Here is a 25,735-nt window from a genome sequence, read left to right as displayed (position 1 = left end):
TGCCCCCGCAGCAAAACAGGAACTCTAAGAGCCAACACAGGTGACCCTGGAACCTCTGGAACCCCAAGGCACACGGAATGTCCCTTCCTGAAAATTAATGGCATTTCCTCCCCGCCCCAAATGTTCATGCCAATGTTGAAAGGAAGGGCATTCCAGGAGAGAAGAAACCCCTCTGGTTACTACTGTTTAAATAATGGCTCCACTGTCATTATATATACGGAATGAGCATATATTTTCATCAGACAAAACTAACTTTGGATTCCACCTCTACCACCTTACTAGCTGGGGGACACCGGGCAAGTTCCTGGCCTAACGCACCTCTGGCTTCCTCATCTATAGAAATGGAGCCTTGAAACATCCTTCCTGGATCTGTGAGGTATCTGATCAGCCCTCAGCAGCAGAGGTTCTAAAAGGCTGTCCTGAATCAACCAGACACCCCGTCACCTTCCCTGCGTTGAAACACTGATCCAATGCACGGCCAACAGCAAATGATGTTTCTCCTACTATTTTAAACCGATGTCTCCAATAAGTTAGGGGGGCCGATTTTAAAATCACTTTTGCATGCAACAGTCAAAGATAGGTCATATAGGCCCCCAGCCCCAAGCCTGCCGGGGACACCAAGTTGCAGCCCACATTAGAGCAGGTTTCTGTCCCCAGTTCCCTCTAACTTCCCACTTCAAGGCCAAGAGCATGCCCACGTTTGAGAGCAAAGAGTATCGAGGAAAAGAATAGGCTCTTAATTGAGCCCAAAGGTCTTTTTCTTCTTTAACGTTCCCTTTAAAAAGGCAATTATTTCTCAAAATGGAACCCCCAGGTTCCTTATAAGACCACTGTTAAGTCTGAGCGACAGACAATGCCAGAACCACCTGTTCAAGGCTATGCTTTCAGAGACCTTGGGGGAGGGGGAGCGCAGAGCCCCGCTGGGCCAAAAAGCCGCCATCACCCTCTGGTGGTGGCTCACACACACTGCAGTTGTGAGACGCACACGTCCCCAGTCCATTCTCCAAGAGGCAGCCCATCTGAATCCCAGCTGCTTTGGCCGCTCTAGGACAACCTTTGTTCTTGCCAACCCGAATCATCTTCCCAACCTTCCTCATTCACTACCACCTCATTTCCGCATCCAACACCCAGTGATTCAGGTGGAAAAAAGAGAAGCAAAACACCAGTGTGTCCCCAAAACATAACAGCCAAGAGCCAATTCTCATGACAAATTAGGAGGAAGGCACCTCTACTACCAAAGTGAACAGACCAGTTGTAGATCCAGGACGGATCAAAGAAGAGACGGCCCTGACCGGTGAGCGAGATGTGGTGGGTTCCGGGAAGAGGATCTCTGCAGCTGGAGGACAGAACATGCTGGAAATCAGGTCACACACAAAGAGCTACCAAGCAGGTGACACTGCCATGAAATGCTCTTAAGCACTTCACGCCTCCAAAACCTTCATCCATCTTGGGCAAACACATCTAAGTCCAGGGGGCCCCGAGAGCAGCAAACAACCTGGGGAAGAATTTGCCAGAGGAAGTGAAGGTCACGGAGACAGAAGAAACGGGAAAGTTCATAGGTAAGCGGCGTCACTGGGATACGCTCTACAACGCTGCTAGCGATTTCTAAGCAAGTACGGAGGGGGAAGACAACACACGTGGGTTTTACAGGCAGCTGTGAAAAGGCCTGAGTGACCAGCTGTACCACAGCTGGCAAATCTTTCTCCATGTAGTGGAAGCATCTGCTTGGCATATAAGAGAAGAAGATGCCTCTTTCAGTAACAAAAGAACATACGAAATATCAGGACTTTATCCTACATAAAACGTCCTGCCCTTTTCACCCATATTACCCCAAGGTGATATTTGCAACAACTATAAAATTAAGTATCTGATTGCTATTTAGTTCAGTTTTACACTAGACTCATTCCAGAGGTACATTTTATTCTTTAAAGCGGTAAAGTTTAGTACATTCTGTCTTTCCATCGGATGTACACTTTCATATGTGAAATGGCTCATACATGAAATAGCTTTTATCAAAAAACTCAGGCCACACGGGAGCGCCCCACCCCCTCTACCCCACACACTGGCCTTGCTCTCTTCTTAGGTCCTTTACTTTAAAAACCTCTGCAAACAACTCAAGCACACTGCCAAGGCCACACAGGCTGGTATGTCGTAGTGGAACATGACAATATCTGACTAGGACGCCAATTCCTTGAAACAATCAGAAATTAGGCCAGCAGGCAGAAAGACAACTCTATACACTAAAGGATCTCCCTTGCCCCGACCCCCAATCTAGAAATCTATGGCCCACGTTCAAGGGCCAGGCTCAGCTCAAATTAGTAACTGATGGTAAGTTTCTGGAGGTCCAAGCTGCTGTGCTCTCCTGCTGCCAGCACAGCACCTTTCAGCACGAAAAGACGGTGGCAGAACTCCAGTGAAAGACAGATACAAGCACCTGTGGGCTGTATCCCCACAAACCAATTGAGCAGAAAGCACTGAGGTTTGCACTGGGCCAGGCAGGGGACAAAGGACCCAGGTGGACACTTCAAAGCCCATCAAGGCAGCCTAGGGAAAAAAAAAAAAAAAAAAGACAGCACAGCGGGTGGTCAACTGTCAGAGGACTAACCAGAATCATTAAACTGAACTGGGGGAGTCAGGAGACCTGAGAATCAGCCCTAGTGATGCTACCGACGACCTTCTCTGCTCTATTTAAGGCAACTCAACATCTTAACCTTTCCCAAGTCAGCAAGCCTCTGACCGGAAAGTCATCAAGGAACGTGCCTGCCACTCTCTCCTCTTGGTACTGAATCAATGGTGCACCTGACGCGCAGTCAGCAGTGTTGAGAATTGGGAGTCATCTGTGATCCTGGACCATTCATTTAATCTTAGTCTCAAAATGCTTGTATGTAAGGAACACCTTCTCATCCTGCAGTTACATGATCCGGGCTTATGTACATAGGAGCCCAGGTTTGAAAAGCCAAGTCAGCAGTTCACTCGGCAAGAATTTTTCAAGCTCCTACCGTGTGCTGAGTACCATGCTGGCTCTGGGGTTTCCAGGGTGGAAGGGCTTCTTGGAGACGGCCTCTCACTGCCCATCCAGGTCTTATTTTTCTGAAATAAACGTCACCTGGGCACAGCTTTTCCGCTGCTTACGCACGAAGCTCAAGCTTACTGTAACTGTTCTGTAATGAGCTCGCGGCACCAGTCAAATTTTAAACTGCTATGGAGCACGGCCAATGTCTTCTTCAGTAATTTACCAATTACTTTGGAGCCAGCCTTCTTGGAGACAGCCTTGGCCCAGGCAACTTAACTGCAAAGCCTCAATGAACACAGAACTAGCTTCTGAATTCTGAAATCACAGGCACCACGGCCAGGCCCGTGGGCTCAGAGCTTCACTTATTGTAACACCATTCTGAACAAGCTTCATTAGTTAGCTTGCCATTACGATGAAGCTTCTAATCTGCGGTAAAGTATGATAGACAGCACTGTTGTCTCTCCTGTAAAATCCCCAACGCAACAGAAAAAAAAAAACCTATTCATTGATACAAATGGCAATTAAAAACCTCAGCCATTACAATTATCAATAATCCATCTGCCAATTTAAGCTCACTGCTTTAATCCTCTTGAAGGTAGAAGAAGATGGATTTAACAATGGGGGTAAAAGGCTGACTATGAGTTTAAACCACAGGTTCTCACTCAGGTAAAGAGGCGATTTTCTAAAACTGAAATAAACGTTCCCAATTTTTATGACAGCTGTATTGATTCTTTACAGAAAAATTACACACACACATGCAAAGGAATAAAATAAACACACAGGAATCCCATTCTCTGAACACTATTAATAGATCTTTTATATTTTAGATCTTCTTATTTCTACGTATGTGTGGAGCATATCTGTAAGATCTCTTACAAAAGAGATGGAATCAAATGATACAAACCAATCCAACTTACTTTTCCACTCGATATTATAAAATGTTTCCATATCAGTAAATATTTCCAGGCAACATCACTTTTAATGGCTTCATACTATTCCATTTTAGACATTTACCGTAATTAATTTAGGTTGCTTTAACTCTTTCATTATGACAAACAATGCTTCATCCTTATAGCTAAACCTTTGGATATATAAGAGGATATATATAAACATACATCCTTCAACTCTATAAGGATATAATAAATTCTTCAGTATTCTCTCAGGATGAGTTCCTTTCAAGTATGTGAGTTAGATCATCAGGCCCACGCATTTTTCTTCCTCTGTATTTGATAACATTAATATATTTATAGAAGAAAATTTAGGAAATGAAAAAAGCAAAAATAACAGATAATCTTAACCACCTTGATATGGTGTTGGGATTTTGTTATGCACCCTTTCCAGTCTTTTCTATGTCTATACGTATAGCCTTTTTTAAAAACAATTAAAAAAATTTTTTTGCCTAAAGGAACACTCAGTTTGGTTTTACTGAAGTTTTGATTTTTTTAGAGAGAATTCCATATAAAATATTCAATTCGTCTACTTTAAATTTAGTAACATGAATCATAAAATTTGTATTCAATAGGAAATACAAAAGATATTGAGTTCTCCTGTATGGCCCCCTGTGGAGATGGGGAAGAAGGAAGCAAGGACGGGGAAAAGGTGGAAAAAACGGAAGAAAAGGCAAAAAGAAGAGAGAGGATGTAAAACTGCCCCCACCACTGCCCTTGGGTTGCGGGCTTCTCTCTGAATCATCACTGCCTTGAAAGTCACACAGTGACCTTCACGTAAAGAAAAAAGCCAAAACCCCTAGCCGAGGAGGAAATCACCCCAGGCTGATGAGAATGCGGTCAAGATCCCCCCCTCAACACCTTAATCCTGTTTTATATACAGTTCATCACTGAACTCCACTAAAAAATAATGCACAACCTAAAAGTTGAGAATTATGTTTTATTCGGTGGACTTTGCTGAGGACAAAAGCCCGAGGCAGCCTCTCACATGACTAACTCTTGAGGGACTGCTCCGAAGAGGTAAGGGGGGAGCTGGGACATATATAAGAGTTGTTGCAACAAAAACCACAGAGGACATCCAAAGATTACTGTTAATTAAAGAAAAAAGTTAGTGAATTTAACTTGAGATGTTTACGTATGGGAAGACACAAGAGTCTGGACTCACTGAAATCATTCCTTGACATGCACCTTAACTATCTAGGGCCGGTATCCTGCTTTTCTCCATCCTGAATCCCCTCAGGGTGCACAGTGAGGGCGGCTGCAGTGGCCCAGGGCTCGATGGTCACATTGTTTACTGATATGGCGGGCAACACTCCTTCAGCTCATGACCATCGGATGGACCTGTCCCGAACTTGGACAGCCCACCGAAGAGCCCAAAGCTCAAACCAGTCTCACTGAACAGGTTCAGTACAGTCGGGGCTGATCAAGACAGACCAACTCATACTCATTTTAACTCAAGGTTCATTGTTTTGAAGTAGCTTCCTTCCCGTCAGGTGTATTATTTCAACTGCTCTGGTGTAAAGGTCATCACCTGTGGTTTCGGTTTTGGTCAGAATGAAGAAAGAAGAGAGATACCCCAGAGCATTCCAGGGCTTTGGGGTTCAGATGGGGAACTAGCCAGAGGTGCCGAACTTTTAAAGACAAAAGATCCCGTTGCCTTGCAAACAGCAGGCTTAGCGGAGAGAGAGAGAAAGGGAGCAGAAATCCAACGTGGGCTTTATATACAGTCTAAAAATAGGCACCCGAGGCAGAATGGTTTCTTTCCGCGACAATGTTAAAGATTCCCAGGAGGTATCGGGTGTTGAGTAAACATCAGACGAGGATAAAGGCGCTCTGAGTCACTGGGGGTGTACAAAGCCCTGGTCCAGTTTCCTCCGTCTGGCACCCTGGACAGCTGAAAGAAAAGTCTTTTATCCCAGCCCTGCTGCGTAACAAAGGAGCCTGGGAGGGAAGGTCAGGGTTCGGTCTCTGATACTGGAGAGCAGTTCAGAGAAAGAACTAACACCCTGCTTCTATCTTGCCACACAGACCGACTGGAAGAATATTAGGCTCTGCAACCATTTTCATTAGAAAGACAATGAATGAATTAACCCGCTTGCAAGACTAACACATCCTGATTACTTGTGAAGAGAGACCGTCTTCTCCTCAGTACAGGTCTAAGTGTGCCTTTACTCAATTTCCACCATTCAAGAGTAGGTGTGAGAGGATGGTAGGCTTGTGCACACACCTGCCCAGGAGTGTGATGCCGTTTGGAAGGTCAAGAGCAGAGACTGTGGGACTTGAGCGACACTGACCTGGAGAGGGCCCTGGGGCTGGACGCTATGCCTGCTGTGGTCACTGGAATACAGACCGGGCACGGTCAGGAGGCCCAAGCCCTCATCCTGCCTCTACCTGCAATTCCAGGCCAACTGAATGAATGTCTCCAGTGAGTCCTGACACCAATATATTTTTGGAGCTCCTCTAAGGTAGAGCCAGGCTGAAGAACCCCTGGTTCTAAGGTCTCTTTCAGCTCTAAACTTCTATACGTGTATTTTGACTTACATCTCCTTTTCCCCAGTAGGTTAGTGAAGCCCTGTCTGAAAAGAGGAGAAAATGATACTCATCGGATGCAGGTCCTGGCCTTGACGGGACCACACAGCCTCTGTGAGCACCCACCTACGGAAAGTATTAAGTACAACGTCTGTACGTCATGAAGCTCATTCAACTTAAATCCTAATTATGTAGTTTTCTAAATGTCCGCTTTATTCCTCTTCTGGTTTACAGTGACAACTAAAACAATGTCGCTCGCCATCTGGTCCTCCAGGAATGAAGTCAGTAGCTTCTGCCATCCCTGACCTTCACACTCCCTGAAAGGAGCTCAGGACAGGACACTCTGTGCTCTGGGAAATCTGGCCAAACAGGCCTTTAGATAGATATTTTCAGGAGAAGATTTTATGAACCCAATTTCTTGCATCTTCTCCTGCCCAGAAAAGCACTAAAATCATTAATGGAGACACCTGCTCACCGTGACAACCTTCTACCCAGATGTGGGCCTGGCTACACATGCCCCCTTCACCCAAATCACATACATGCTGACCCCGCCCCTCGCCTCTTCAGAACAGCTGCTCAGACCTATCTGAGAGGCTATCTCCAGGGCTATGGTCCTCAGTAAGGCCCCCCAAAAAACTGAAACTCACAGCTCTCATGTTATGTGTTTTTTTTTCAATTGACAACAAGAACCCCAAGAAAAGACTTTTTCCTAACCCTTCCCCCAGTCCTCACCCCGTGTGTCTGATTTTCCATCCAGAAGCTGCACTTCTCTCCCAGTTTCCTGTCCGCCACCCGCCAATGTGGTTGAGTAACTTTTCCAGGAATGAGTGCAGAAACGTAATGCCCAGAAGAGGACAAACGTGAGGACGTCACAAAGTTCCTCCGGGTTGGGCTTCCCTGGTGGCGCAGTGGTTGAGAGTCCGCCTGCCGATGCAGGGAACGCGGGTTCGTACCCCGGTCCGGGAAGATCCCACATGCCGCGGAGCGGCTGGGCCTGTGAGCCATGGCCACTGGGCCTGGGCATCCGGAGCCTGTGCTCCGCAACGGGGGAGGCCACGACAGTGAGAGGCCCGCGTACCGCAAAAAAAATAAAAATAAAAAAGAATCCGCCTGCCGACACGGGAGACATGGGTTCGAGCCCTGGTCCGGGAGGATCACACATGCCACAGAGCAACTGAGCCCGTGCGCCACAACTACTGAGCCTGCACTCTGGAGTCCACCAGCCACAACTACCAAGCCTGTGTGCCACAACTACTGAAGCCCACATGCCTAAAGCCTGTGCTCCACAACGGGAGAGGCCACAACAGTGAGAGGCCTGCGTACCGCAAAAAAAAAAAAAAAAAAAAAGTTCCTCCAGGTTTCCCAGGCCACCTGGAGCCACCTCACGTGAAACTGACAACGGCTGACCAGCGAAGGCCGCCAGCCACACATACAGGGAAGACAGCTTTTTCTAGAACCCTCACAGCACTGGGCACTATGCCCAGTCCTTCCTGCCTCAGATTCTACTTTCTTGTATAAAGACAGGCCTGACAGTGTGAACAAGAGTTTTCTGCCTGGAAGCAGAGAACAAGGGGTCTGAGTCCTTTGCCATGTGAAGACCATCAGGGACCTTCATCCTTTGCTCGTGGCATAGACCAGTGGCTCCCAGCTCATTCCAATCCCCTGGGGGCTGTACACACCGATGCCCAGGCCTCCCCTCAGACCAGCTGCATCGGACTGTCTGGGAGCCAGGCCAGGGCGCCCCAGGTGCTATACAGGCAGTGAGGATGAGAACAGAGTCTGTGCAAACTGGGGTGGAACCCAGCTCTGCCACTTCCTTGCTTTAGGCAAGTTGCTTAACCTTTCTGATCCTCGATTTTTCTCATCTGGAAACCGCAAAGAATAGTTTCCACCTCCTAAGGTTGACGTGATGATGACAATTTAATTATAATGCATAAAACCACAATGTCTCAAAATACAGTACGTCTCGGACTCTGTTGCTTCATCTGTAAATAATAACAAGGGACAGAGAGACCTAGGAACACGAAGAGGAAATGAAGACAGGAGGGCGTGTGACTCACTGGGCTAGATTTTTTCTTTAATATAAAGGAGTGATTTACTCCACAACAGGTCACTTTAAAGAACATTCCACTCGACAGCTCACAGGTCGGGGGTGACCCAACAAAAGGCAAGTCCTAAACTTTGCTGGGGCCACCCTCTCTCTGCTACGAATGTGAGCCCAGAGCTTCCATCAAAGAGAGGAAACCTTGCTGAGAATAAAACCAGCAAAAAAAAAAAGAAGAAGAAGAGGGAGGGTGGGAAAGCACAGCTGAGGCTGAGGCTGGAACACAGGAATCAGCTGTTTTTTAACAGACACTTCAGTTATTTCTAATCTTTTCTGATTGTATCAACAAGGGAATGTGCATTCTTGTATCCCGATCACTTCACACATGTGCAAGTGTATCTTTTGGATAAACTGGCAGAACTGGGAGTGCTGGCTCTACGGCACTTGTCACTTCGATCAGCATTTCCAAATTGCTAGAGGTTGTACCCACTTCAACACCCTCCAGTAACAGGTCAAAGGGGAACCATTTCCTCACACTCATATCAACATATTGCAATTAAAAATTTTACTTTTTGACAACATGATAGCTGAAAAAGGTTTTTCATTAGAGCTTGAATTGCCATTTCTTTTATTGTAAGTGAAGTTAACTACCTCAATACGTTTGTCACTGGTATCCCCTCTTCTCTCTCTATTTGTACTCTCTGATGATCATTTTTCAATTAGGTTATAGGTCGTTATACTGGTTTGTAGGTTGTCATCTTTTATTAAGCAAATTGGCTCTTTCTCTGTTCCTAGAAACTGGCAGTATTATCCCCAGTTAATCTTTCTTTAATCTTTCTGGTGTATTTTTGGCCATGCATACTCTAGACATAATTCAGTCTGGTCGTTCATAGCTTCTCTAATTTTTTGTTGTCACTGACATGAAACCACTTTGAGCCTCTTTTGAAAAAAAAAAAAATCTTAAGATTTGTGGATACTGTTAGCTTTAAAGCGTGTATTATGGGAAACGGATCATTCCTTTTGAAATCTGGTCCCAGCAACTCTTCCTAACTCCAAGGCCCAGAGCAGAAACTTCCAGGGAAGTGAGTCACATTTGGGCCACAGACTCGAGTAACCTCACCCCAGGGTCCTCTCACAACAGGCCTCCCCATCACTCCCGTGGCGTCAGCATGAACCTGTGCTCCTTGCTCGGCTGCACACACGTACTGCCCTCTAACACAGGTGCCTTGAGACCAAGGACCATCATTAATTAGCATCACTGATTAGCGACCACTACTCAGGGCTGATTCCCTGTTGCGGGGGATGGGTGAGCAGGGCTTAAAAAGACACCTTCTTGGACCCAAAAAACCAGACTCTGAAAAACACTTCTGGAAGACGCATGCTAATCCTTGAGAGAAACTTTAAAGATTGACCCTGCTCCTCTAGAAAACCGTGAGCCACCGTCCCACATGCCCCACAAGGCCTCCGAGATGTTCCGGGCAGCGAAGCCTCAGCTCCACATTCAAAACCACCCAGGAGGCTGCTGGCTGGGAAATCAAGAGCGAGGAAGCCTTGTGAGAGGGAAAACCACACCCGACCCCAGAACCTTCTCCCACAAGAGGCAACTCTGCAACACGGCAGGTCCTCAGAGATGGTGACACCAAGGCCAGGCACACCTACCCCCTCCGCTAAACGTCCAACAGTCTACTACCAACATACTCAATCCTGAGGGCCACAAAGCACAAGCCTCCTTCCCTTAGGTTGTGGTTTCTCCTTTTATAACTCTCGTATAACTCATTGTTTCTTTCGGTAAATGAACCCGGAACTCCTCTGACATCCGAAGTTGAAATGACTAAAACAGACGGTGAAAAGGGAAGAGGGTAGAAGCAAACTTTTTTTTTTAAAGGAAGTTTTTAGGTTAAAAAAGGTTTTTGCAAACTCAGAGTGAGCCAAAGTAAAACTTAGGTCATTCACATTTGAAGAAGCAAGCTTAAATAATACCCACAGGGGCAAAAAATAGTCAGCGGGAGCTAACAGGCCCATGAGTGCAGTGAAGAGCTTTAAGGAATACTCAACTCAATCAGCCAAAAAGCATGCTCCAGGAAGAGCTCTCAGCAAGGAGGGGCCCCAGCGGGCTGAGAAGCTGTGGCTCAGGGCGCAGGTGATGGCGTTCGGCCCACCTAGAGAGCTTGCTGGAGGATGGCGCTGCCGGGGACGCCCAGCTAAGGATTCACTACGTCCTAACATAAGCACACCTGTCTGGGCAAGTGTTCACACCAAGGGTGAAGGATGCCCGACAGGCGACCTCCATCTGGAGCATCATGTAGCACCAGTAGCAACCAGGTTACCAGGAATAAGAGTCCTCCAGCCAGGACTCCCAGTGGCAAGGGGTCCAGGGGTGAAGGTGGGGAGGTGGGGGCATCTTTCCCGGTGGCTTCCTCTGCAGTTGGCCAAAGACTTCGATGATGAAGGGAGTGTGGAATTTAAGCTCTGAGCGGGCAGGCACCCTAAGTTCTCCTCCTACCCAGTGCCTTTCCCAGTATGTGGAACATTGGAGGCGCTCAAAAAAATACCTGGAAAATCAAGGTACGAACTACAAGAGTCCGGCTGCAACAACAGTAAGGGCGGCTGCTGTCACTTCTGGCCACATGAACTAGGAGGCCATTACCAAGCCAAGTCCTGGCTGCTCTGGACCTGAAGAGATGGTGACCTGCCCTTCAACTGACTGGCTCTGCAGCGTTCTCAGACTCTACTTGGCTAAGACAGAGATACTTATGGTGACCCGGAAACATTCCCACAGGGCACTGGGGAGTTAAAAACAAGTTAATAGGATCATACAGTGGGACTCTCATGCCCTCCCTCCCCCATCACACACACCAAGATGGGGGGACGGGGAGGCTATGCTCAAAGGGTCAAAGGGTAAGCAAGCCTGGGGCAGAAGGCGGAGAGGGGCTTTTAATTTCCTCTCTTACGTGTCTACTGAGATTTCCACAATAAATACACACCGTTTTCTATACCACTTCAATATGTAAATACCCCCCCAATCTGCCTTTCTCGTTATCAAACTGGAAAACTATTTATCATGTGCTGCCCATTAGCACTGTGGGATTTCTTTTTTGGAAAAAAAAAAGATGGAACAGAATTGATCCATCTCTCTCCAATAGCCTGCCACACTTTTCTTTAATCTGTACATTCTTATCATTTCAACCCAACTGTAGGCCCTGCTTACAGGATGTACCAGCCTCTCGGGCGCGGCGATGTTTATTTTCCCGTCCTCACTGTTAGGAGGGACACTCTACCTAGTCCACTCCACAGAGAAAGCCTCCGATCCACCACAAATGCCCAGGAGGATAAAATGAAGCCAGAGGCAGGCAGAAGGCAGGGAAAGCTGAGTGAGGCTGGGACCCACGGTGACCAAAAAACGTCTCCTGTGATAACAGTTAACACCCTCCGGACGGCTGAACCTCTCTCTGCAGCCCGTGGAGCTCGCATCACATCTCTCACGCTTCTGGACCGAAAAGAAGGACCCTTCCACGTAAGCAGCATCTTCTCCTCCGCTGAGATGATTCTAGGATTTTTTCGTTGTTGCTGTTGATTCACCTCTTTGCTTTGGAGGCTGGCTGTTTGCAGGGGGAGGTGTCACACAATAGACCTTGTATTTGTCTCATGTCTCAGCACTCACGAGCTGTCACATGAGAACATTATCTCAAGAGAACCCTCCTGACAGCCCTAATAAATCCGAATGTCTTCAACTGAAAAGACATTAAACTATTTTAACACCGTCGCAAACTGACACACACTTTTTTCTCCCTAGTACCTCCCCAATTTTTCTGTCCCACTGAAAGCCCTCATGGTGTTTTGTCAGTATTTGCAGACATGGAGAAATGGCAAAGGGAGAAAAGAACATTATTGCAAAATGAGTAGAGAAATGACCCGTGCTGTTTTCCTCTGGGGGTGTCTGAGCCACTCCCTGCTGTTTAAATAAGCCCTTGACTGTAACCTACTCAATCAGGCAGGCTGCCCATGAAGACTCATGACCCCTTCCCCTGCTCCCAACAGGATTTTATTCAAAAAACCCCAAGCATACCTGAGAGAAAATTAGCCAATCCTGCATTTAAAACAATTTAAATTGCTGCCGCTATTGTTCTTTGAGGGTCACTGTCATCAATCTGAGAAGCACTGCTGTCTACATGCATCTTTAAAAATTTAGCTACACAGAAGAGATGACAAGAGAAAAATGGTAAAACCTCTCTAGTCTTCCCTGGGTCTGTTTTTCACGTCATGGATTGCTTTCATTAACTTCTCTGTAATGCTAAAAACTCCCACAACCTCAGACAGAACCATATTAAAGGATATTTTTAAATTTCCAAAGCCAAATACAATTATTTTTGAGACCATCCATACCTGTTTCCCATATTAGCGTGGATATAGCTAACTCTTCATAATATTTTTCTATATTAAGAATGTCAGCCTGGAAGTTCCTTTCATAAAGAAAACGAAATGTGTTTTGAAGCTCTGATCCATTAAGACGTGAAACTAAAAGTGCATTAAATTCATTTCGTCTTTGGGCCCATTCTGGACCCTCACTGGAAGAATTTCATTTCTTCCCCATATTAGTAAATTACTCCTTTGTAGTTCGTGGCATTTTATTTTGATGATTCTACAAGTTTAGGAAATTATTTGGTGGGGGAAGGGAAGGAAAAAGGGGGGAAATAAAGTTTAAATGCTATGCACTGTCTACTTTAAAACCCAACTGTGTAAAAAGTATGGGATGCTTAAAGTAAAATTATTCATTCCTCTGTATAAGTGTCACTACTTGAGAATGATTTAAATACCTGCCAAAACAAACAAGATTTGAATTATTTTTAAAATTAAAAAAGAACTCCAAAGAATTATTAGATTTGAATACCATTTTAAAAATCCAGAAAAAAATGCACCTGATGATCTGGCCACCAGAGGGAGCTATAATCCCCCATACCCGAGTGGACCCTTAACACAAGAAAGAGCCCTTCAGAAGCCTTGATGGTTAGGGATGCTTCACAATTCCTCTCCTCCAGTGAACTTTACATGGACAGAGGGGTTAAGGGTGAGGTTCTCCTTAAAGTTAAAGGCAATTGTGGTAACTTCAAAGTAGGAAGGAGCTAAAAGTAATGTGGTATGTGCTGGTAGAGACTTTTTATATTATTAAAATGTATAACCTGAGTATTGCAAAGAATGAGGGGCTTAACAATACATACAGAAAAATAAAATTAAAAATTATGAGATGAGAGGGTAAGAAAATAGGGGCATGTACAAATCACTGGGAGGGTACAAAAGCAGGAAAAAGAAATGCAGCCTAGTGGCAGGGAGGGCCCTGAGAACCAACTAGGCCGTGAGGCATGCGCACGCACCATAGTTTGCCAGGTGCGTTAAAAGGGGTGGGAGTGTGGGACCGCAGTGGGGTGCGGAGATGACGGTCTAGCAAAGTCCCAACACCGTGCAGTGTGACCACTGAGCACAGCGATGTGCAAACGAAGCTGAGGCTGCACACCTGGGCGAGGCGGGCGCAGAGACAGGGAAAGCTGCCTGCGGGAGATCTCACTGGGAGGCACGGACTGAGCACGGCTGCTGGGGGAGGCGGAGGCCAATGGCTGCCCAGGAGGGCGGTGGAGTCGGGGCTAAGGAGCCAGGACCTTGATCCACGAGTGGCCGCTGGAGGGTCGGCCAGGAGCGGAATACGGTCTGTTTGAGAGGGAGCATTCTCTGTATGCAGAAGACAGACGTGAAGGTGTGACCCCCGCTCAGGAAGCCCTCGGCACAAACACGGAGACCAGGCAGAGCTGGAGGGATGAGACAGCCGAGGACAACTCCCGGGTCCCTAACCTGGATGCCCAGACAGATGGTGGAGTCACCGGCTGGGAAAGATTAGTCCAGAGAAAGACCAAATATTTTGACATTTCAGGCCAAGAGACTGGTTTTGTTGTTGTTTTTGCAGACAAAAGAGCCTGACTGAGGTATATAGTCACGCAAATCTCATTTCTAGCACATGATGGTTCGACTACATACTTAATAACAGAGAGGAAAGGAAATCACACTGCAGGGAGCCAGTAATCCATTTTGGAAGAAAGGAATTTGCATGTTTTCTTCTGCTGTCCAAACGGCAGATAACATTGAAAATCACTTCAACAAAATTAAAGCCACTGTGTGCAATGAACTCCCAAGGGTTCACAAGTGAGAGTGCGAGAGAGCGGCTATATAACCAACACTGTCATTTTCTCACTCGCAAAAAGAAAAAGAAACTGTGAGAAAGTTATGATTCATCCATCTTGATTTCACAACCAGTTGCCCTCAAACTTGAAACACAGTATTTCTTTCAACTGCTTCTCTACCTTCCCATCTTGAATGCCTAATTTCGAGCATCTAAAAATAGCAGAGACTTTGAAACAATAATCAGTTCTTCCAAAGGGGAAGCACAACAATGTACCTGTAACAACCAAAGACAGACCTGGAAACAAACCTTGCAGTTTATTTATTCCCCATCCCTCTGCGCAAGCCAGAAGGAATGTTAGCACATACCCACTGGGGCAAGGCACACTTTGCATCACTTGTGTTGATATTATACAGTAGGAATGCCAGTTCTTTTAATAATTTACTGAGGAGTTACACATTGCAGACTCCTTATTAAACATTACTGGCAGTAAGGTCATAAGTTTAAGAAATATTCGGTAGAGAAAAGAGGCAACATTTTAATGGCCACACCCTAAGTTAAACGATGTGTCTGCATCTGCTGGGATGCATATAAATTCAACTTTATTTCTTACTCGTGTAGTTATATACAAAGCACTGAGAAATCATTTTCTCTAAGACAAAAACATTTTTCAGTTGTATTCATTTGCAGACTTTAAAATCCACAGTGCCTATGTAAAACGTTTCATAAGCATGCAGCCCTTGGAGAGTAAAGGAAAAAAAATTAAAAGCTACCGCTGCATCTAGGAACCCTACTCCCTCATGCCCAAAAAGTCAATACTGGCTAAATTCCTGTCTGCCACTGACCAACCAACAGCTCAATGAAACAGTTAATCTGGAAATCATGACCGAATAACACTGGCACCCCCAGTTCTAAATACATATGTTATAGAGAATCAATAGCTTATACTCTCAGGGGCGGGCAAACTCTGTGGCCCAGAGGCCACTGGTACATAGCCAAGTCCATTCATTTAGATACTGTCCTGGCTGCTTTAGTCCTATCTTGAGAGACTGTAAGTCCTGCAAAGCCTCAACTATTTACTCTCTGGCCCTTTACAGAAAAGGTTTGCTGGCCCCGATTCAGACTGCCTGCAGCAGCACTTAGGAAAGGTTGTCTTTACCACTGGAGAACCTGCCAGCTTGGTTAAACTTCTAAGGCAGTCTGAAAAACTTCACTTTCCAGGTTCCTGCCCTAAATATAAACATTAAATAGAAATAATTTTATGAATGTTTCTTAGAAGATGCAATAATCCAACATACGAGATTTGGATCTGAAAAATAATATTTTGGGGTTCCAGAGAGATACATCTAAAATGGATTTTTTTTTTTAAATTGGGGTATAGTTGTTGTTTTACAATGTTGTGTTAGTTTCTACTGTACAGCGAAGTGGAGTTCCCTGTGCTATACAGCAGGTTCTTATTAGTTATCTATTTTATACATATTAGTGTATACATGTCAATCCCAATCTCCCAGTTCATCCCACCCCCGCTTTCCCCCCTTGGTGTCCACACATTTGTTCTCTACATCTGTGTCTCTGTTTCCGCCTTGCAAACCAAAATGGATTGTGGAGTGTGCATTTTGAAAAGCAAATGGAAATGCAATGTTGAAAATTTGAAATGCAAATTTCTTTTCAGGTGTAACAACTTTTTCACCTTCAGTCTTGCCATTTCTGCCAGTGCAGGTGCACAGTGAGCCCACCCTCAAGGCCTCCTCCAGGTTTTACCACTGAGAATAAGCTGGAGAGTCAGCCCTCACCTAAAACACTGGGGAACCATTAACAGACAGAGGAACGTCTCCCTTATTCCTTCAGTGGTGAAACTATAGCATACACCCTCCGCCATCCGAACGTCAGACCTCTCTCCATGCAATACCTACTGGCCGTGCTCCTGAAGGCTCCATTTCTGTGAAATAAATATTATCTTCATTGTCTTACACATCCCCAAACGCTTTCACTTCTGACTCATCTCAAGTTGGCAACATTCCCTTCCTTATAATACTTTAGGCTCCTTACATCCTTTCCCATCACCAAAAGGGGAACTTCTGGGAGACAAATATAGAATAAACTTTAGGATCAAGCAAGAGTAAGGCTACCGGGGTGAGCTGGGGGGACACAGGCAGCTGAGGAATGAAAGAGAGGAAGGAAGGAAGGAGGGGAGGGAGGCAGCCTGGCCGGGGTTGGGTGGGTAGATGGGGCGAGAGGCAGAGGAAGGATGCTGGAGCCCCGGGACACAGCGATGTCAGGCAGAGGGTCCAACCTTACCACTCCCCAGAGGCATCCTCAGACTTCCAACCCCCACTGGTGCCCTCTGTAATTCATTATGTTAGTGGATTAAAATACTGCCCACGGCTCTTCAGCTGCTTTTTAATTTTTCCATTTTCTCAGGCTCCACTGTGACCAGATGAACAAAATTTATCAAGCATCTGCTACGTGCGGGGCGCTCTCATCTTCCTAAAACGCATCAAATTCCCTGCCCTAGAGACTCAGGGACCAGAGCATCGTCCATCACTGATGAAGGTAAGGGCAAGACATCCTGCAATTTTCCCTCCCCCCTGTATTAAAGCAGGTGGCAGAGCCCAGGCCCTTTAGGTGACAGATGCCAACACATTCATGTGTCAGGAGTGGAGGCAAAGGGGGGGATTCTGAACAAGGGATTCTCATTAACATAACAGCAGGGAATGGTACATAAATGTGGCCCGTCTACTTCACGCCCTTATTTACCAAAACTGGAAAGACACAAAGGCCAGTTTATATGGGTATGTTTTAAAACTGATCAGAGAGTCCCTGAATTCTGAATCAGTGCATACTCCAGCATAGCCTCTTCAGGGAGTCCAGGTCATTCTAAACATCCATTCGTACAGCACTGGCTCTAGGACAGCAAGCCTGGGGCTTAAGGCAGGACGGAGACGTGCTTGCCCTGCGCACTGACCCATCTGCCACTCCTCACGTTTCTGTCTGGGAAACCTGGTGGCCTGAACAGTGTGCAAACGGTGATCGACATATTTTAAGAGGATGTTGCAGGGACTTCCCCTGGCGGTCCACTGGTTAGGACTCCGCGCTTCCACTGCAGGAGGCATGGATTCAATCTCTGGTCAGGGAACTAAGATCCCAAATGCCACGTGGCATGGCCAAAAAAAAAAAAATTAAAAATTATTTTTTTTATAAAAAGGAGGTTGCATGTGTTCATCCATTCGAAGACCAGGAGATAAGCACAAATATACACAAAGCCGCGTACCTGCTGCAGAATTAGAAGAGGTCTTTATTTGGCAGGAAAGGGTTAATACCTTTTAACGTCATTTCAGGGTTTGGGGGTCAGGGGAGAACAATGAGAATAAACAGTCTGAGAGCTGGGTGCTCTGTGCTCTCGCATGACTAACTGTAAGAGCTCTTAGGTACAAGGATTTTAAGACAAATACTTTTGTCTTAAAGTATGCCCAGAGGCCATTAGTGTTGCTGTTGTGATTCTCAGCAATGCCCTAGATAGCTAAGGCTGCTCCAACAGGCCTCCAGAGGGAGAGGGAGCTTTGCACAGAGCTGGCAGGTCACAAACACAGTGTCAGCAGAGCGTAAGGGGCCAGGTGTGCCTCAGGGAGGTCAGCTCAACACAACGAAGACCACCCAGGGCAGGGTCAGCACCCAACGCAGGCGGTCCCTCCAGGGACCTCAGGGCCAGGTCAGTGGGGGATACCAGCCACACACAACACAGCAGGAGATGTGGGGTCCATGGTGGCCCCAAGGGCACAGCCCTACCCAAAGGGCGCCACCAGCACACAGCTCCAGCCACGCGGTCTCACAGGAACACGGGCCAGGATGTCTAGGTCATCAAGATTCTCCAGAAACCTAGAAATCTGGTTTTTTAATACGAAGTCTCCCAAACGTTGGCTCAAATTTTTTATTTCTTTGTTTTAGTGTTCCACAGGCCACAGAGACACACCTGTGGGTTCAGTCTAGAACCCACACTATACAAACCCTGACACTATACAAACCCTGGCCTCGTCGTGTCCTAGAAGTGCTGACAGTTAGCAAGGGGACCCTCAAGGTACTTATGGCCTCAAGGTTTCTCAATCTGTAAAAGGAGGAGAGTTCTTTTGTGTGCTGTTTTCCAAAAGGGGCAAAAGAAAAAACAATTTCTAATCCTTTGGGAGAAAAAGCAAATTAGTGTTTTAAAATTTACATGTATCTAGTGCCAAACTATCACCTCGCCCATTTCTTGCTGGTCCCCTGGGGGAAAATGTAATTTAACAGTGGAGGGAACAGACTTTAACCCAGGGATGAATTTTAGCATCATCAGTTACGGGACAACCAGATGTTGGGTCCCTCCGGCTCAAATAGCATCCCCCATTCCTGTCTTACAAGTTTCAACTGAATTTGATCAACCTTTTAGATCCAACTCCTAAGGTACAGGAAACCCAGGAGAAAGAAGAACACATTATATGATACCACAGGAAACAATCAAATGTGGTCAGAGAGACGACCTACTGACCCCTCAAGGTCATTGAAAAAGGGGAGCGAAGACTGTTCTTGATTAACAGGGTCTTAAGAGACCTCACAGCTAACTGCAATACGTGATTCTCAACTGAATTCTGGTTTAAGCAGCCCACTTGTAAAAGGCATTTCAGGGCCGGTTGGGGGAATTCAGATAATGGACCAGGTAATAGAGTCCAGCAGGCAATTATCGTTAATTTTGTGAAAACTGCATGATGGTTAGGAAGGCACAGGGTTTTTGTTTTTTTTCTCCTAGAGACACAGGCTGAAGTATTTAGGGGCTAAGTGTCATGAGGTCTGAATGATCCCTTTTGAATACTTCAGGGAAAAAAAGATAGATGCAGCCAATGTGGCAAAATGTTAACGACTTAAATGTAGACGGTGGGGACTGGAGTAAGCTGGTGCCACAGAGCTGTCATTAGGTGGCATTAAGTCCCCATCAGTCTCAATTACTGGAAGACAGAAGGATTTTTTTTTTTTTACCACATCCCTCCAATGCCCGAGTCGTATGTGTTTTAAATTTTAAATCACCAGCTGCCAGAAGAAAAAATGAGAGCAACCCAAACAGGTCTAACTTGAGGCTCAACCCACACAATAGAGAAGCAACTGTGAAATTTGGGTCCTGAAACTTTCTGCACGAACGCATCAAATTCTGGACTTGGTCTGTCTTCGCCAGCATTGCTCAATTTTAAGGAGCAGCTTTATATAGTCTCCAAAGCATTCCACCTGCTGTAACCTCGACTAAAGACTCTGATCATAATTAAGGAGGAAAGGGGGGGAGGGTAGATCTAAAACTTGCACTAAAATGATCCTATTCAGTTACCACTTCAGCCTATGACAAAAGGTTAGATGTCTTAAGATACAAGCTTACCTGAAAAAGAATACAGTTTGAAACGCGAAGAGGTATTTTAAGTTTAAAAAAAAAACAGATCTTACTTATCTATTCGAAATCTAATACTTGAGGATATTCACTCACAATTCTAGGCACTTGATTAGCTGCCACCACACACACTGGCTAGTTCTTTAAATCTGCTTTTTAAAAAATGCCTAGTCATCCAATCTAACAGTCACCTAGGCCAACGGCCCATCCAATGGCTGACCCTTGGCCGTTCAAGATGCGTATTAACGCACCATGGGAAAGAGCTCTGAAGTCAGATAAATCTGGACTCCGCTGGTCCCACCACTCACTACAGAGCGGTTTCATCCCGGGCTGGTGACAATCTCTCTGAACCTCAACTTCCTCACCTAAAAATGGAGATAATTATTCCCTCTTCATAAAGACAGATTCTGATGACTTCATAGCACGTTCCGTGCACTGGGCCAGCCAACCTGGAAGGACTCAAAGTAGTCTGTAAAGAACTTGAGAGCCTAGGCTCTCAGTCAGCTTAGCTCACAACTCCAAACCTTACTAGTCGTATATAGACTTTGCAGCCTAGGCTCTCAGTCAGCTCACAGCTCTAAACCTTACTAGTGGAATATAGACTTTGCAACTTCTCTTTCTTGCCGTGTTTTCCTTGTCTGCAAAATGGACAGAAGAATAGGGCCTGCGGCATAAGGGCTTTGGGGAGAATCAAACGAGCTCCTGTGTAGATAGGTCAGGCCATGCCTGGCACACAGGACGCACTCAATAAACAGGAGCTATCGTGACTCGCTCCCCTCCTTCCTTATACCCCATTTTAGGAAAGCATGACTCACGGACCCCAAACTGCACACATCGTTGTGGCCAAACAGCAGGACTCATCCCTGCCACATCAGAAAGTACCTAAAAGCCTCCCTGGGAAGTGAGAGTGGTCCCACCGACCCCACCTGTAACTGCCCGTGAAGAGCCCAGCCCACTGCCTCTACTTCTCCTGTCAGGAATGACAGCCACGTGCTCCCCAACCCATGACTCGTGCCAATGGCTCCATCCTGACCCTAAGACTAAGTGGTTGGTACAGGGTCTTGACCTTCCATGGCAGCCCCAGCTCAGCCTCCTGCCCCCCAAGTAGAAGTTTCTATATCCACCAACACAAGCGTGTTCCCTTCTGTGGGCTTTGAAGCAGTGATTCTGCAAAGACATCAGCATCAAACGGAGACCCTTCCTGCCTGCCATCCCGCTGGCTCCCCGAGATGCTTTTCTGACACCAGCCTTCGTGCTCGCTTCCCTCAATCCCTCCTCCACGCTCACCTTTTATCAGAGTCCTAGGCGGGCCTCCTCCACTGGTCTACACAGACCCTTTGTGAGAATTACAAAAAGCACCTGCCCTGGATGGCAGGGTGGGGGTGAGGGAGATGCCTGATGAGCTAAGGGAACCTCTGAGAATTAGAAAAAAGTGACCCTTCCTCCAGGCTGGCGACCCTGCACCATAGCTTAGGTTCTATTACTAGATTCTACTATTGAAGTCAACTCAAGCAACTGCCCTGTGCCAGGATCTCTCTGGGCTTACAAACAGGAACAAGAGCTACAGCCTCCGAGCTGAGACCGGGGCTGGAGGGAGGGGGAGACTTGTGGAACCAGGACAGCCTAGGCACAAGAGTTGCTTTCTCCTCTTGAGCTGGGGAGCCCAGCAGAGGTGCTGCCACATGAACTGGACCTGGAGAGCTGGGCGAGCAGTGCCAGAAAGGATGTAAGCAGACTCCAGGCAGAAGGCGAAACACCCGCGAAGGCAAGAAGCAGCACGTTCCACGGCGCACTTAGAGGAAGGTGAGTTTTCAGTGAAGGGGCAGGAAAAGGAGGGAAGGGGGGAAGAGATGAGGTCATCGTTCACTCTTTCCGTAAATATTTCTTGAGAATCCACTATGTGCCGGTATCGTGTAAGGCAGGGAGAGTAAAAAATAAATAAAATAAACCCTAGCTGTCAGAAGCTAAAAATGTAGTCTGGGAGAAAGAAATAGTTATAATCATAAAACAACAACAGAGGGACACATAATACTTCCGGGTTGTAGGGCATATGAAAGACAGGAAGTGATCTGCTGGGGAACTGGGAGGGACCAGCAGAGGAGATGACCGGCAGAGCTGCCTGGCAGGTGAGGGTGAGGCCAGGGGTGCAGAGGGGCGGAGGGAGCAAAGGCAGAGTGTGCTGTGTGTAGGGATGGGGGGGCGGGTTGTGAAGCAGGCAGCGGCCAGGGTGGGACCAGAGCGGGAGGCAAACCAACCAGAGAGGGCGTGGCACACTGCGTTACAAAGGGATGTGAAACCTCCACCTTAACAGGAAACTGGGATTTCAGCCCACAGGCAAACGCAGATCAAACCAGGCAAGGAGGGGATGAGGGGATTCATCTGGCTAGGTCTGCGCCTCAGCTCAAACGCTCTGCGGCAGGCTGGAGGGTGGGAGGTGTGGACATGTCGGCGGGTCATCAGAAAGCGAGTAGCGACAAACCATCCACCAGCACAGCATCCAAGGGACCTCCCAGGTGGCGGTGTCACCCTGATCCCCTAACGCTGCACTTTGTCTCACGAGGACAACCTGTTTCCAAAATAGAAGTGGGCACCCCTCTTGTATGCGGTGTTTCCAGCATGATTTTACTCCCCTTTTGATGTGTTATTGGCGTTTTACACGTGGCCTACTTTTTGAAAGAGTCTGATTTTCTTTTGGCCAATCTTAAGACAGCAACAACAAACGCTCAAAAGCCTTGCACAGCGTTTTTTTTCACAGTATGGATCTTAACGGTTGGGTGCCTCTGACCCAAGGTGACCACCGTCTCCACCTACATCCCATGTCCTGACTTCCCATTTGATTCAGCACGTGTTGCAAACAAAAGTGTCCCTTGTTTAGATGACAGATTATAGGATTGCCCTTCTCCACCTGAAGGTAGGGTCCAAAAGATAACATCTTTCTCTACTGCCGCAATTCTCCACACAGACCAACTGCTGAGAAGTTCCAGGGGAGCAACAGCTCAATTATCAAATCTTCTTCCAATAAAGGCTCTTTTTTTTTTTAAAAATAGCTGCACTGTGATGCTTGTGGGGTCCTAGTTCCCCGACCAGGGATCGAACCCAGGACCCAGCAGTGAAAGCGCCAAGTGCTAACCATGGGACCCCGCCAGGACATTCCCAACAATAAAGACTCTTTTAATAAAGTGAGACTTTGCTGGATGGAAGCTGGAAAGTGATCCTGTGTCCTCAGCACTGGATTGGGACAGAGAGAGCAGGTAAGGAGAAGGGCATTTCAGGTGCACGGTGAGTGGAAAGTTTCTTTCTTTTTTAAAAGCTTGGGCCAAAGAAAATCAGACTCTTTAGAAAGGTAGGCCATGTGCAAAATGCCAATAACACGTCAAAAGGGAGGTAATACCATGTTACAAACACTGCATACAGAAGGCACCCGCTTCTGTTTTGGGAAAGGGTGGTCTTCATGAGACCAAGCTGAGAGGTAGGCCTAGAGGCCAGGGTCCCCCCGCCGATGCCAGTCCTCAGCGCTGGAGCCTCAGGCAGCCTCTCCTCAGGCGCCCAGGAGGGCACTGCTCTACCCTCCAGCATCGCCTACTCCGACCAACATGCCCGGCCCTCCCCCACCCTCAGGCCACGTGACCCAGGCAGCCTCCTTTGACTCCAGAGACTGTAAATCCGTCTTCCAACACATCCAAGCCTCTATCTGATTTCTACCACTTCCAAGTGCCTGACGCTGCTGCTGAGGAAGACTGTCCTTCCTCCTCCATCCATCAGGGCTCCCAGTGCCTACCCAGCCCTCCTTCTGTGAAGGGAGAATCAGGGTCCTGGAAGACACATAGGTGGAGGGAAGATTCAGTGACAGGCTGGGGGAGAAGGGGGGCCTGCCGGCCTGTGGTTCGGAAGGACACAGAGAAAAGGGTCTCACTCCAGGGGACAGCGCAGAAGACATTACAACACCTGCCGCACTCACGGCTACTCCCCCAGGACACGTGAGCGCTGCCAGCCAACCAGAGTCATCTTGGGGTTCTCCCCGACCCCGCCCGCCGGTGACGAGAAAACTGCTCTCCTTGCTTCCTGCTAACGTACTGTGACAGAGGTGGGTTGCAAGGATGTGCATGAGACAACGTGGAAGAGACCGCAGGTCACTAGGCAAAATAACGAGGCAAGAACTGTCGCCACTCTCCAGGGAGATGCCAGTGCGGCGGGACGCTGCATGGTCACCTGACCCTCCAACTGGCACCCACTCACTGGCAAATGGGTGCTTTGAGCACTCTGGCCCCTGAGACAGGGGGAGAGGGAAGGAGGGAGGCAGGCAGGCAGGGGTGTGTGTGTTGAATTTATTAAGCTAAGACAGTGAAGGGCAGAATGCAGATTCAGAGCTTCTGCTCATTTTCTGGCACTCGGTTCATGAAGCCACAACACTGAACATCCTGAGGCATTATCTATTAATTCCTCTCAGCCCTGCCCCGAAGAAATGACCCTTCCTCTTTTCATATAAATGTAACAATTCAGATCTGCTCGGCACTTTTACGACTTGGAGCCCAATTCTGCTACCAATCTTAACCTCAGAGCTTCTGAACAGGCTAAAAAACACAATCTGAATCAATTTCATTTTTTTTTATGAAGAGTTTTGGACAAAACAAACCAAAAATGAATCGAAGGAAACGTGACTGTAATATTCCAAATCCAACTTCTTCCTTCCAAACTCTTAACATTTGATGCAAAGAGCCAGTGAGAGCAACAGGCATTTCTGACATAAGAGCACAGTCTACTGGCCAGCATGCAAACACTGAAATTTAAAACCCAACTGACCCAGTCCTGTTCGTGGTGCTCTGTGTGTTAAGCAGTAGAAGAAAGATGCTAAAAAGTAAGATGTCCCTGTCTCCAATAAACATCTAATTTAGTAAGAGGCAAGTGAAATGCTAGAGCATTAGCGCAGGCGCGTGGTAAACCGCTCAGGGTGGCTTCACAGTCAAATGAGAAAGAGCCTGCAGGTGGGATGTGGCTCCCCTGCCCCTCCCCACCCCATCACCTGCAGCTCAGGCTGATGGCAGTGCCCCAAAGCATGCGGTTTCCCAGTGACACAACTCAGAAAGCTAACCCTCAGTTAGCCATCTGGGGCACACGTAAGCATCAGAAATTAAAAAAAATATTTCCCTGATATTGGAACGTCCATCAATTTTACTTATTTACAGACAGACCTCGGAGATACCACAGGCTCAGTTCCAGAGCACCGCGATAAATCGAATATCACCATAAAACGAGTCACACGAATTTTGGGTTCCCAGTGCGTAAGTTATGTTTACACTATGCTGTAGTCTATTAGATATGCAATAGCATTATGTCTTTTTTTAAAAGTGTAAATACCTTAACTTAGAAATACTTTCTTGCTAAAAAATGTCAACCGTCGTTTGACAACACAGGATTGCCACAAACCCTCCATTTGTTAAGAGACAGTACTGGGAAGCGCAACAAAGTGAGATATGCCTGGATTTATTTTTGCTCGTTAACGCAAATCACATTAGTAGCTTACTGATTTCTTTGCTAGACAAAACTCAAAATGGGCATGGTAACAGGACAGAATATAAAAGAGGTGTGCCGACCAACGGCAGACGAGGGCTTCTGCGCGGTGTTGGGAGGATGAGGT

The 25,735-nt window shown here is 46.8% G+C and overlaps 1 protein-coding gene across 7 annotated transcripts in view; it reads right to left on the bottom strand.

Annotated features, from left to right (window-relative positions):
• NEDD4L (NEDD4 like E3 ubiquitin protein ligase) overlaps nucleotides 1–25,735 on the bottom strand; it is a 384,213-nt gene that overhangs the window by 204,380 nt on the left and 154,098 nt on the right. The window contains exon 1 of one of the 7 annotated variants that reach the window (XM_060029136.1): nucleotides 4,970–4,973. The exons of the other annotated variants lie outside the window; for them this stretch is intronic. The gene's annotated coding sequence lies outside the window, so the exon portion shown is untranslated. Of the gene's footprint in view, nucleotides 1–4,969; nucleotides 4,974–25,735 lie in introns of those variants that run through there. 7 annotated transcript variants of the gene reach the window in all.

Source organism: Delphinus delphis, chromosome 13 (assembly GCF_949987515.2).
Source record: "Delphinus delphis chromosome 13, mDelDel1.2, whole genome shotgun sequence".
NCBI lineage: Eukaryota > Metazoa > Chordata > Mammalia > Artiodactyla > Delphinidae > Delphinus > Delphinus delphis.
The sequence above is the reverse complement of the archived record's forward strand: the minus strand, read 5'-3'. Positions and strand labels throughout refer to the sequence as shown.